The sequence below is a fragment of the Caloenas nicobarica genome, chromosome 1 (genome assembly GCF_036013445.1).
Source record: "Caloenas nicobarica isolate bCalNic1 chromosome 1, bCalNic1.hap1, whole genome shotgun sequence".
NCBI lineage: Eukaryota > Metazoa > Chordata > Aves > Columbiformes > Columbidae > Caloenas > Caloenas nicobarica.
The window spans coordinates 116,588,436-116,601,015 of NC_088245.1; the positions used below are offsets into that span (position 1 = coordinate 116,588,436).

Genomic DNA, 12,580 nt, shown 5'->3' on the forward strand with positions numbered 1-12,580 from the left:
CCCGGCCGTGGCAGATTGCTTTGAGAGCAGCAGGAGCAATGGAAAGGCGAGCGCATTTGGCTGGGAGCGCTCTCACCCCTCCTGGCCGAGGAGCAGGCAGAGGAAGCACAATGCCAGGCTTTCCCCGTGCCGGCTCAGCCGCGGAGCGCAGCCCTGAGCCTCCCCCTTTCCCCAGCGCTCTATTGAACACACTCAGCTCTTTATACGAGCCATTCCCAGTGTGGCTGGTGGATTCTGCGCTTTCCACTTTAATTGTCTTATCCAAATAAAGCTTTGTTTTCCTTAGCACGACAATCCCAACATTCAGGCGGAGATTTTCATTGGACAGAGGAGATATTTTATTCTCCGATTGTTTAGAGAGTCGGGGCTTACACGGAACAGCCCCAGCTTGTGTGCCTCCGCTCACAATAGGGTCTTTGCAGCGCTCATCTCCGTCATGTAGATTCATTTTCCAAAGTGATCGGGATGAGAACATTTTTTCTCAGAACTTCATAGCTTTCCAAGTCTAGCCTAGACTTTAACAAGTCTTTTAGTTTGCACCTAGACAATAAATTTAGTTTAATTTAGCTTCCGGTCTTTAATTTTAGCAGGTCTTCTTTTTGCATGCAAATCAATATGGCAATTACCATCTAAAAGCTCGCCCAGCCCCAGGTCAATGTAAATTGATCATTGTCCGCCTTCTACAAAATAACACCGGGAGTCTGTGGTGCATAATGAGATTATACTGGAAACTGTCTTTCAGATCACAAATTATATTTCATGCTGTCAGGATCTTCTCCAAGAGGACTTCCTTGCATGTCTAATCACACGGCACGGAATCTATTAGCTCACGAGGCAGGTTTGGGGTGAGATGAGCACCTATTTGCACAGGGAAGGAGTCTCAAATAATTCAAACGGTTTAGGAAAACAAGCAGGCAAGTACTGAAGCATGCTCTCACTCACTAACTTTCCCAGCAGTGGAAGAGAGGAACGGGAAAAAAACCTCCACTCGGCCAAGAACTGCTGTCCAGCAAACAAGGAAAAATTAATTCCCTGCTGGAAAGCGGCAGAACTTTCCTAAATCCACATTTGCAACGAGTTCTCGGCCTCCTCCTTTCCGTCTCCACCTTGCCTGTTCAGCTATTCAAAGGCATGCCGGCTGCCTGCTCCGGAGAAACCCCCACGAAATACATGCTCCCCCGGGAGAGATGCCCCTGTCCGCCACAGTCTCAGGACCTGAGGGGGTCGGGTCGGAGGGAAAGGTCGCTTGGGAGCAGCGACCGCCATAAGCCCGTTCCCAGAAAGGACAGGAGGATTAACGGGAGCTGCTCAGGGCCACGGGAACTCCCCCTGCCTGCAGCCCAGGCCTCCCGCATGCAGACACAGAGCCAGAGCTGCCCGCCAGAGTTAAACGGGGTTAGCCTGGCTCTCCCCAGCCAGCCAGCTCACCTCTGCCGCTCAGGGAATTGCAAAACCAAGAAAAAGAGGGGATCAGGCCCGATCTGGCCATCAATTATTTCTAAAGCGACATCAGCCTAAGGAGGAAGTATATAAGCTCGGCTTCATGTTGCTCTTTCTAAGCCCACACTAAAATGTGATCTAGTGCGGTGTTTGGGGGAAAGATAGCGTATCGCATATCACCTGTGCAACTCAACTACACTGCCAAGTCCCAGCAACAGCCCACACCTTTGTCAAGACGTGCAGAAATCAGAGCCCACTTCTCCACGCCAAGCACCAATTTACTCCAAGCCACATTTACTCTCAGGGCAACAGGACAACGTGGCTGCTAGAGCTACAACCTGAGCCAGAGCAGGCCTTTTGCCTGTCTTTGCAGGGGCCACTCACCGGTCAAAGTTGAGAGACCTTTTAAAAGACAGCCACAGATTGCTAAAACTACTTTGGTATGCACAGCATTCATTATTTTGGGCTGTGGTGATCTGGGTCCATTTTCTCCGCACACGGAGACCTAAAAGCATGTCAACAACTTTGTGTGGTCTCACAGCTGCACAGATCCACAAAGTCAGCTTGCATGGACTGTACAGGAGCCCCTGGAGCTCAGTTGTCTTGCCCCTGGCATCCCTGTTAGGTGGACCCTGGGTTCTTCATCAACCTTAAAAAAACCTCAATCATCATGGGGTGGGGGAACAGGAGGGAAAAGGGACAATAATTTTGAACTGCTTGAGAAGCTGCAGCTCTTGGCACATCCTGGTAAGGGCAGATATGATACAGTGCGTGACACGGAGCCTGGATTGTCCACCAGCACAGGAATAAAGCCAAGGCACCAGCATTGTTTCAAGACCCAGTCCATATTTGGGCATTCAGTTCACACATCCTAAGTATTGCTTTAAATATTAGAATAGAGACATTTGCCAATGTGGTTCATAATGCACTCAAATGAGAGAAGTCATTTCTGTTCAGTCTCGGATTACTAGCTTGGTCTTGCTGGTCTTTTTTTTGGGGGGGGGAAGAGAGGGAAACCCTGCTGAGTCTGTTTGCACTGGTCTCTATTAGATATGCAACAAATCTGCCATTTCCGGCGTTGCTTCTATCTAATTAGAGATGTATTTAGATGTGACGTGTAAATAAGCGCTGAGCTGCCTGCTGCCCTGGCTGCGCGGACTGCTCGGGAGCATTTCCAATGAGGCTGTAGCGCCCGGAACTGGGGCTCAGACAAAGAGGAATGGGAATGGTCTGCGCTGCAGGCGAATCCAACAAAACCAGCTTTTATCTATCGCTCTAAAGCCTTAACTGCTTTTAATCTGTACCGCCCAGGCTTGCACGCCACGATCAGCGCAGCATCTCATCCACCGAGGACATCTCGGTACAAAAGCAAGCACACACGCGCGCAGGAGCTGCAAATAACCCCCGGCCCACCCGAGCCCTAACGCAGACCCCGCTCTCCACCAGCCCTTGCGCTCCACGAGCTGTGCGTACCCCCATGGGCTTCCAAACACCCCGAGGCAGGTACACCCGGCTTCTGCGTGCACAGACACGAGCGGGAGGCTGCCCCACGCTGTGAACACGCACGCAGCCCCGTGGGGCGAAGGGTGCCGAGCTGCATAAGTTGACGGGACCTGAAAGCGGCCGCGGAAACTCGCTCCCCTCGTGGTGTCAGGAACCTCCGCCGCGGGGTTTCCACTGCAACCCGCGGGGATGGGGGGCACGGTGCGGCCGGGGGAGCCGGAGAGCCGCCGGGAGCCCGCCCGCTGCCGGAGCTCGGACACCCCCGGGGCCCCGCCGCCCCCAAGCCCGAGGGGCTGCGGAGGCTTCCCTGGCGCCACGACCGCCCGACCCTGGCTCCAAGCGTTCCGCGGAGTTTCCAGGGAGAGGAAACTCCAGGGAACGAAATAATCTGGCGTTCGCCTCGTGAACTCTTTTCCTGTTGTGGGAAACAGCTTTTATAAAGCCATTAGATGGAGGGAGCAGCGCCGGGGGCTCGAGGTGCGCTGCCCCGTCCTCCCCGCAACCGCTGCTGCTCTCGCACCCTTCCAGGCCGGAGTAGCCAGCCGCGATCCTCTCTTGGTTTTAAGGGTTAACAACCATAGCCACCAAAAAAAAAAAAAATCGCTGTGACCTTTTCCTCTCCGACTCCCCCACTCTCCCTTTCAGGCTCCGGTTCCTGAGCTCGCAGGGAGCCTGAGCGGCTGTCTAGACCGATCTATCACAGACGGACAAACAATACCAGGAGAAGCCCCTGCCCGGTCCCTCAGCCTCCGCCACTCACCTTAGAAATGGTGAAGAACAGAAAAGTGACCGCGATACAAGCCTCCTCGGTATATTTATAGCCTTCCACACAGCCCACCTTCATGCCTGACAAATGAGATTTTGTCTGCTCTCTCAGCGTACGCTCCAATAAACACACACACACTTTTTTTTTTGGTGCCTGTTTGTTTTTGGTAACATTCCGGGCTCGTCCCTCCGGTCTCGGGGTGGGCGAGGGCCCTCCACGCCCATTTGGGGAGGCAGGTTTGATAACCGGGACGGGAGGGGCGGGGGGAGCGAGAGGGACCCTGCCGCTAGTCCACAGGCAACCTCCCAACCTGGAAACTTCAATGTCCGTATTCATCACGCCCCTTCGCACCCAGCCCCCCTCACCCGAAGTGCTCCCTGATCCCTGCCAGCCCTCCGGGTTGCGTATTAAAGGGGTATATACGAGGCGAGGAGCCGGAGGTCCAACGCTGCAAAAGGCTGGGGAATAACTAATGAGCTGTGCAGCCCATTGATCCGATGCATACTTCCTAATTAACTCTGAGTCACCTATTTGTGACAGCAATTCAAAGAACTGCACCAGGGATAAACTGCAGCCCCGGCGCGCGAAGGCAACCCGGGGGGGTACAAGGGGGCAGGCGACGCGGGGCGGGGGGGAGATGGAAAAGGAATTTGTTCCTAATCCTCCTAAAAGCAATTAGAGTTAGCGCTGCGCTGGCTACCTCTGGGGAAAAAAAAAAAAAAAAAAACACCAACAAAACAACACCCAGCGGCTCCGACAGCAGAACCGAAAGGAAATGAATCGGTGTGTCGCAAGCGCGACGGCTCCGGGCTCTAGACAGATAGGCAAGTACCAGCGTCTCAGGGACGAAATTAGGTGAGAGCGGTGGCCGGAGGAAGCGGTACGCCGGGCTCGGCGGGCACAAAGCTGCGGGAAAAGCGCGGGCGGGGAGGGCGCAGTGCAGGCGGCGGCGAACCAGGCGCGGCGGAGCCAGCGGGGGTGCAGGCGCTGCCCCGGGGGGCAAGACCCTGCACCGCCCGCCCGCTCTCGCCCCCAGCTTTGTTCCCAAGCGGCCCTGGAGGGGCACGTCTCTCCCGAGCCGCCCCCTGCGGTAGAGCCGCGGGGAGGGGGCGGGGGAAAAAGAAAAAAAAAAGTTAATGGAAACCTTTGGAAAATCCGGGCTTTGCTACGGGGCTACGTTGTGCGGGCTGGGCTCCTACTGCCCCCGTCCCCCCCCTTTTAATACAAACGCGAATACAAAAGCTGCAGGCCCCAAAGAGCAGATGAAAGCAATGAACGGAGTTTCTGGAAAAGATTCATTAGTGGGAATTAATGCTGCGAGGAGCTCCGAGGCGATACCATTAAAGCCAGTCACCACACTTTGTCAGTTTTACACCACTCACTACCGTCAGGTTTTCCTTTTTTTTTTTTTTTTTTGGTCGTGGGGAGGGGGGGACGTGCTCTTCGCCTCCCCCTCCGCAATCACCAAACCCGGGATCCGACAGACATCGCGTAAGCGAGAGAGAGGGGGGAAAAAAAAAAAAAGAGCACCAAAAAACACCACACACACACATCGAGAAAGAAAGAGGAACGCGAACGCTCCGCAGCCCTCGCCCCCGGACTCGCTCCACGAACATCAAATGCATGCCTCATATGCTGCGCAGAGCCGCCCCACTTGGCCCCGGCTTCACAAAGCAGCCTCCGCTGCCTCCCTGCCTGGCCGTCTCCGTACGGCCGGCCCTTTGATGGCAAGCCCCGAGCCTCCCTCCGGCTCGCTCTCCAACTCCAAACTACATTTTAGGGCTGACTACACTTCCGTGTCGCGCCGGACCTCACGCCAGCACAGCTCCGCGCACGGGAAAACCCCGGGCCGCCCTGCCCCACGTGCGCGGCGGCGCCCGCCCTGCCGGGGCGGAGGGAAGCGGGGGGGAGCGGCGCCCCGGGCTCTCTCGGCGAGGGAAACGCAGCCCGCAGCGGGCTCTCCCCGCCGCCCACCTGCCCGCCGTCCCCTCCTCTCGGCGGGGAGCGCGGAGCACAGCCCGCCCGCCGCGGCAGCCGTCCTCGCTCCGCGGGTCGGCAGCGCCGCTCCTCGCTCGCCCCGTCCCGCGGAAGCCCCGCACCGCCGCTGCCCCGGTGCTTTCCCGATCGCAAAATGCGAGACGACGGGATCACCATCACTACTCCTCACAGGCGCGCTGGAGCCAACAGCGCGACCGGCAGCTTTCCCCCCACTCCGCCTCCACCGCCCCAAACAGGCATCTTTACAAGCAACTGCCTCCAAACTTCCCCTCTACCACCGCTGCTCCGGAGGCGCACAGGGAGACCCCTCTCCTCCCGCCGCCTGCCCGCCACCCCTGCTCAACTCCCGATGCCCCGTGCCGTAACTTTCAGCGGAGGCGCCGCCGCGCTGCCGTCCCAGCGGCGGGGCGAGTGGAGCCCCGCGGCCACCCCGTCACCATGGGACCCGGCGGCGGCGGTGCTTCCGCACGGGAGCTGTTCGCGGAGCGGAGCACTGACCTTCCTGCCGCGCCGCGGGTCCCCACACCGTCGCCTCGCCCTGCGGCTCTCACGGGAAGGGCAGCCCCGTCGGGGCTGGGGGGGGGGGGGCGAGAAAAGTTTCCCGATCCCTCTCCCCTTCTCCGTAGGTGCGTGTGCCGCGTCTTGCCCCGACGCGGAAGGGTGCGAGAAGGCAGGGAGCTGCAGGGCGCAGGGAGCAGGAGCGCGGCCGCCGCCTGCGCCGACGGGGCAGGTGCCCGCGGGAAGGGCTTTACTTCTCGGCTCGTCTGGGCTCAGCGGCGGGAGCGAGAGCGGCAGCCCGCGATGCTCATTCCGGCTGCCGGCTCTGGTTTGGCAGCGCCATGTTGCTGGCTTGCTCCGGGCGAAGTTCCTGCGCTGGCGAGCGCGGCGTTCCCCACATCTCGCCCGCGCCGCCGTCTCCCGTGCCCTGGCCGCCGCGGCTTTGTGTGTGTGTGGCTGGGGATTTAATTCTCCTCCTCCTCTTCTCCTCCTCTCTCTCTCTTTTTCTTCCTCTTCCCCCCCCCCCTCCCCTCTTCAGTCCGCCGGGAAAGCCGCTCTTCCTCACCTTGCCGCTGGGAGACCAGGCTCCGTCTGCTGCACGCTGCGCTCCCTTCGCATCCCCCCTCCCTCTCTCCCTCCTCCTCCTCCTCCAGCCACCGCCTCCCCTCCCTTCCCCTCCCCCCGGGCAAGCGCTGCACCGAGGGAGCCGCCGTCAGCAGCAGCGGCGGCAGCAGCAGCGCCGCCACCGCTTTTTCCCTGTGCAAGTTTCCCCCTTCCCTGGCTGCGTTTCCCTACCCAGGCTGGGCTCGCCCGGGCGCTCGCCCGCTCCCTCCCCTTGCCCTGACTAATTGATTTACCCACCCCCGCCGCACCGCCGGCCCCTCGCCTCGCCCGCTCCCCGCGGCTGGCACAGGTCTCTGCCAAGCTGCGGCGCTCTGGGGGGACTCCGCGCTCCCGCGCTCCCCGGCCGACAAGGAGAGGAAAGCCGCCCCCCCGCCCCGCCGATACTCCCCTCGCTCGCTACCCAGAAGGCCAGTGGAGAACCGCAATTACCATAAAGCTCCGCTCACTCCGCTCCGCCAAGCTGTCAAAACCCCGGCGGCAGCGGCGGCGGCGCTGCCAGACATCGCTGAGAGGCTCCGCAGCAGGTCGCGCCGCGCTGCCGCCCCCCGCTATCCCCTGGCCCCTCCGCTGGACGCACCCGTTCCTCCCGCCTCAATCCCCCTAGCGCGCCCCGCCGCACCGCGGCACCCGGAATGCCCCTTCGGCGGTGCAGCCCGCGCCCCCAGCCAGACCCGCCGGTTCCGGGTTTCCCCCGTCGCGCAAGGGCATCCCCACCGCCCCAGGACACAACCGAGGGCTCGCAGCCGTCCTAACCCCCCCGCACAGGTCACAGCGCGCACGGACCCTGTCGCTCTCAGCCTCCCACCCGTGGAGGGGGTCCCCCCGGGGCCCTTCTCTGGTCCCACCCGCCGCCTTCAACTTCGTGGGGTCCGCGGATCGGACGCGCTGATTTGCGCTTTCCCCGCGGTCCCCTTCTCCAAGCTGTGAATCGGGATGGAAAAAAGCCACTCGTTTGTCAACGTCTGCATTGCGCGGGGCGGGGGGGGAGGGGGCGCTTATTAAAGCGCGTTTTCGCCTGATCCGGCTTTGGCAGCCCTTTACGGGTTTTTTACCGCGTGTGAGCGGTGTGGCAACCCGGGGTGGGGTGGCGACTGAAGTGCCGTTTCCCTCGCTGGCATTTCTACGGCTGCTTTAAGATTTCTGCCCGGATTGAGGAGCCCTTTAATCTCCGGGTTGGTAGTTATCGGCTGCATCTATTTACTTTGGCAAGGCAACTTTTGGCTCGGCGAGCTCGACTCGTAAATTTCACGTTCACAACGCCCAGCCTCGCCGATACTCCTTGGTTTGCTCCCATGGAGCCCGTGGTGTGGAGGATCCCGGGGCGGCCCCAGGGCGGACCCGGCGGGCCCGCGGACCCATAGCTCCCCCGCACCGCCGGGCGCCTTCCCGGGGAAACGGGAGTTTTGCCACCTCGGCGTCGCATCGAGCCCTTCTCGCCGCCGCTCCGTGTGGGAGCGACCGCCAGCCAAACGCCAGGCGATTAACGCGGACAGTTCGCCCCTGGGGGGATTTTTAATCGCCACGTCCAAGAGGCTGCACGAAAAAGCAGGGGAGACGGGGGCTTTCCCCGCCGAGAGCGCACAAGCAGCAAGCAGGGTGACGAGCATTCAGCAGCACCAGAATAGGACCGCCGCTGCTGCTTATCTCCGAGGATGGGAAGCAGGAGTTCCCGAAAGTGGTCTCTACCAAAGCGCCCCTTCCCAACAAAAAAACGCCCATAAGTTTTTAATCGAGAATCTAAGCGATGTCTCGAGAAAAGGCAGGGATTGCCAGCTGCTCGGAAGGAGGACACAGCGCACACACATACACACGCAGCCGGGTCACGGCCAGCGGGTTGGTATTTCATGGAAGTGCCATCACGGGCTTTGGGTGTTTGCTATGTCGCTCTTCAAAAACTCGCCCGTCTCAAAGCAGAAGTGAAATATCCACCGTCTGAAAACCGAAACTCCAGCTCGGCTTCCTCGCAGGGGAGCACGGGGAGCCACGGAGCGCAGCAGCCAGACTGCGGTCTCGGGGCGCCGGCCTGATTTATTCCCGGCGCGGCAGTCCACGCATCTGAAAAGCGTCCCACACGCTTTTTTAATCTCTGATAACACGCAGAAGGACACCTGGCCTATTACGCTGTAAAGCTATTTTTTATAAAGATGTTTTAGAGCTAGACATTAAAAGTTATTAGACTGAACACACGTGAGTTACAGACACACAGCTGGAGGAAAGGCCTCTCTTCTTTTTTTTTCTCCTCCCTTTCCTACGGAAAACCTCATTAAAATTGTTCCTTTCGGTAGAAAATCAGAACTAGCCCGTCTCCCGGCGAGGTGGCCGCAGCCGCGGCTTCAGGGCTGCATGGATCTGGGCTTTGTCTCTTCCCGCAAGTCTGGATCCGCGGTGCTATCGGCCCGCACTTACATCACAAAAGTCGCCCGCTTCCCTTCCCCCGGGCTGCAAACTCCGGATCACATGTGTGCGCCTACAGCATGGGGCTTGATGGTTGGGGTTGTTGTGTTTATTTTTTTTTTTTTTAACTAATGACTTCGAGAAATAGGGGTAAACTCGCTCCACTTTTCTTTTTAACAGCAGTTAAACTTTCTTTGTGAACGCAGTTTCCTCCGTGGCGCGGAGGAACAGACCCGCGCTTGTTCGCCTCTGTGCCTTTTTTGTTCCCCGGGTCCCCGAGCTTTGCAGCGGGAGGCTGGCGGCTCCCGGCGAAGACATTGGGGCTTCAGTTCGCTCCTCTCGCGGCCTGGCTCGGCCCGGCTGCGCGCCGCCTTCGCCTGCCGCGGGTGCGGCGAGCACCGCCGAGCTAACCCCGGAAAATTCAAGAGCATGATCTTGCTTTGCGGATTACTGGGCCGCCTCCCCCTCTCCCACACGCCCCGAAGGGAGCTGACCCCCGGGTCAGGCCGCTGCACACTGCTCTCTCCCCGGGAGCGGCGGGAGGGGGCTCCGCGCACAGATGCTCGGGGCTCAGCCCTGCTGCTGCTGCTGCTGCGGAGCCGGGCGAGGATGCGCTCGCAAAAACGGCTGCTCCGATAATTCTAAGTACTTAACCTCCTCGTAAAGACAAATCCATTGTTAATGGCAGAATGGGCTTCTCGCAGGAGGCTTCCAAGTGGGATGGCTTTACGCCGGCTCTCATTTACCTCCAGCGCCGGCTCTAATTGGAAGCCTCCCCCCTCTCTCCGCCCCCGGCTCGCACATCTCCGAAAGTTGGGGGTTAAAGACCAGAAGCGACGAGGCCGGCCCACTCCAACTCCCGCTCCCCTGCCCACCAAATGGCAACCGGAGCACGCGGGTCTTCCCGGGCAGAGGAAATACAAAAGAGGGGAGATGGGCGCTGCGAAGGTAAAATGAATTAATGCAAGCGAGGTGCTCAGACAGCCTGGCGATGAGTGCTAGGAAAAGCCTATAAATAACAGATCACTGTCCTAAGCTCTGAATTGCCCTGCTTGAGTGTGTCTTAAATCAGACCTTTATCATTTCTTATTGTAAGGCTGTTTTTAATGGAAGTGTAGAAATCTGAATAACAAAACAAGACAAGCCTCAATTGGCGTTATACAGGGTCTGCAGCGCTTTCAGACCTGACACGATGCCAGCATATGGTTACACCGCATAGAAACTCCTCGTGCAATCAAGGGGGTTTTGCATAGCACAAGTACTATAATTTTACTTCGTAGTTCAGGGCCACTCTGTTGACAGGATATCCATTATTTTCTCTCCTTTTCCCCAGAAGGGCCAGAGACGCTCTCGGTTCACGGACTAAGCGCCGCTATCTTTCTTACAAAGGCGGATGACAAATCTCTCCAGTTGTGTTTGCTTGCTCCGCACCCTTTCCCCGCTCGACAAAAGAGCGGAGATGCTCGCGGTCCTCCCGGCCCCGTTTGCCGTCTGGAACGGACAACCCAGGAGGGACAGGCACATAAACACACGCAGGACTCGGCCAGCCCCCAGCTGGAAAGCTCGGCCTGCCGACGGCCGCCTGTAGCTGCGGCCGGGCGAAGCCCTCACCGGGCGCAGCTCGGTGCGGAAGGCGTTACGCCGAGCCCACCGGGGCGGCCGCGGGAGACGGGTTGGAGGTACAGCCTGTGCTCCGGGCGGGGGAAGAGGGGCGGCAGCCCCGCTGCAAGCTGCCCCCTACACTTGCATACCTCGGCCATTTTGTCGGCTGGCGGCGCGCCTGTCACCCCCTGCCTCGCCCCGGCACTGTCTCCCCTTGGGCAAAGGGCTGCCGCGGGGACCCTGCCGGTGGTGGCGCGGATGGGCCGGCCGGGCAGGAGGTGAAAGGAGGGTCGCCGGCAGGCCCGACCGCTGCTCCTGCCAGCAGGGAGATGCAGCCGCCAGGCAAGGCCCTGCAGGGGAGGGGGCGTGCGCCGCACAAGTCTAAAGAGAGGAGTAAAAATAGCCCCGGCGAGGTTGTCGCTCTCCTCGCCTCCCCCTGCCCGGCGGGGGGCAGCGGGCAGCGCGCGCGGCGGGGCTCGGCGGGGAGGACGCCGGTGGAGGACAGAAGCCGCAGACAAAAACCCGGCCGCGGCCGGAGACCGGTGCGGCTGAGGTTTAGTCTTCGCCTTTGAATGCGATGCACGTTAGTCGAGCGCTGCACTCCTTTTTCCCGGTGGGGTCCCTCAGCCCCGGGGGACGCAGGCTGCGACCCGTCGCCGTCCCTTGATGGCCTGGGAGGAGCGGCAGCAAGCGGCGGCTCGGCGGAGGCACGGCTGCTACCACGCTCCCGAGTTTAAATATAATACGGCGGCCGGGGAACCGCCATGGTTTGAAGGTGTGTTTGTGCAGACTACAGCTTGTATGTTAATAATTGGATACAGTCGATGAATCACCTCCGTCCTCCTGGTTTTGTTTTTGTGTTGTGTTTTGTTTCGGAGGGGGTGGGGAGAGAAAACGAGGAGACGATGCCGTGCCTCGGCGCTGAATACCAATTCTGCGCCCGGGTTCATAAACACTGGGGTTATTCACTCCGCCCCAGCGGTGACAGCGGAGGCCTCTGCCGCCCTCCGCGTCCGCGCCCCGCGGCGCGGCCCCCAGGCTCGCTTGTGTGCGGAGCGGGATTTGCGCCACGGCTGGAAGCCCGGCAGCGGCGGGTGGCTCGTCGGGGTGCATACATATGAAATGAGAGCCTGCAACATCAAAGCGGCAGCGGAGCGGGGGCAGGGAGGGGCTCTCGGTGTGTACACGTGTGTACTTTTCCAGAGAAAAGCCCCTAATTTTTCAAATCGGATTTTTTTTTTTCTTCACTCCCATGGCAGACACGCGGAGAGATTCTTTAGTTCTGTACTTAACACTTCACAGTGTTTTTAGCAATTAAGGCGAGAGGGGGGTGGGTATAAAGATAAGCCACTTTTTCGCCCTGCAAGTGTGAAAGATAAGATAACAGTAAGCTGGGGCAAAACGTCTGCTTACAACCTCCCCCCAGCGATTCTGATCGGTCATCTCTTATCGCATAAAATGTTCATTTCGAAAGCAGCTTCAAAAAACCAAGGGAAAATAAAAGTATTTTCCGTTCAGAAATACCATATAAAACCCCGTCCTCACTTCATCTGCCTATGTCGTGTCCCCCCGCCGCCCCAGTACCCAAACCAGGACAGCAGTTGCTTCCTAGCGCGCCTCTCGGAAGCCAAATCACGCAGGTAATCAGAGGACTGAAACCCGCCAGGCGCCGAGATTAGCAGCGCGCCCCGCTCCGCGGAGCTCCCCGGCTGTGCCCGGCCTACACCGCAGTCTCAGGCGGGGGACGCAGTCCGC

The 12,580-nt window shown here is 59.4% G+C and overlaps 1 protein-coding gene across 7 annotated transcripts in view; it reads right to left on the reverse strand.

Moving 5' to 3' along the window:
- BCOR (BCL6 corepressor) overlaps nucleotides 1–12,580 on the reverse strand; it is an 82,175-nt gene that overhangs the window by 51,753 nt on the left and 17,842 nt on the right. For 4 of the 7 annotated variants that reach the window (XM_065640625.1, XM_065640606.1, XM_065640632.1 and 1 more), the window contains exon 1: nucleotides 6,206–6,702. The exons of 1 other annotated variant lie outside the window; for it this stretch is intronic. The gene's annotated coding sequence lies outside the window, so the exon portion shown is untranslated. Of the gene's footprint in view, nucleotides 1–6,205; nucleotides 6,704–6,770; nucleotides 6,833–12,580 lie in introns of those variants that run through there. 2 more of the 7 variants (XM_065640597.1, XM_065640586.1) reach the window with 2 other exon arrangements.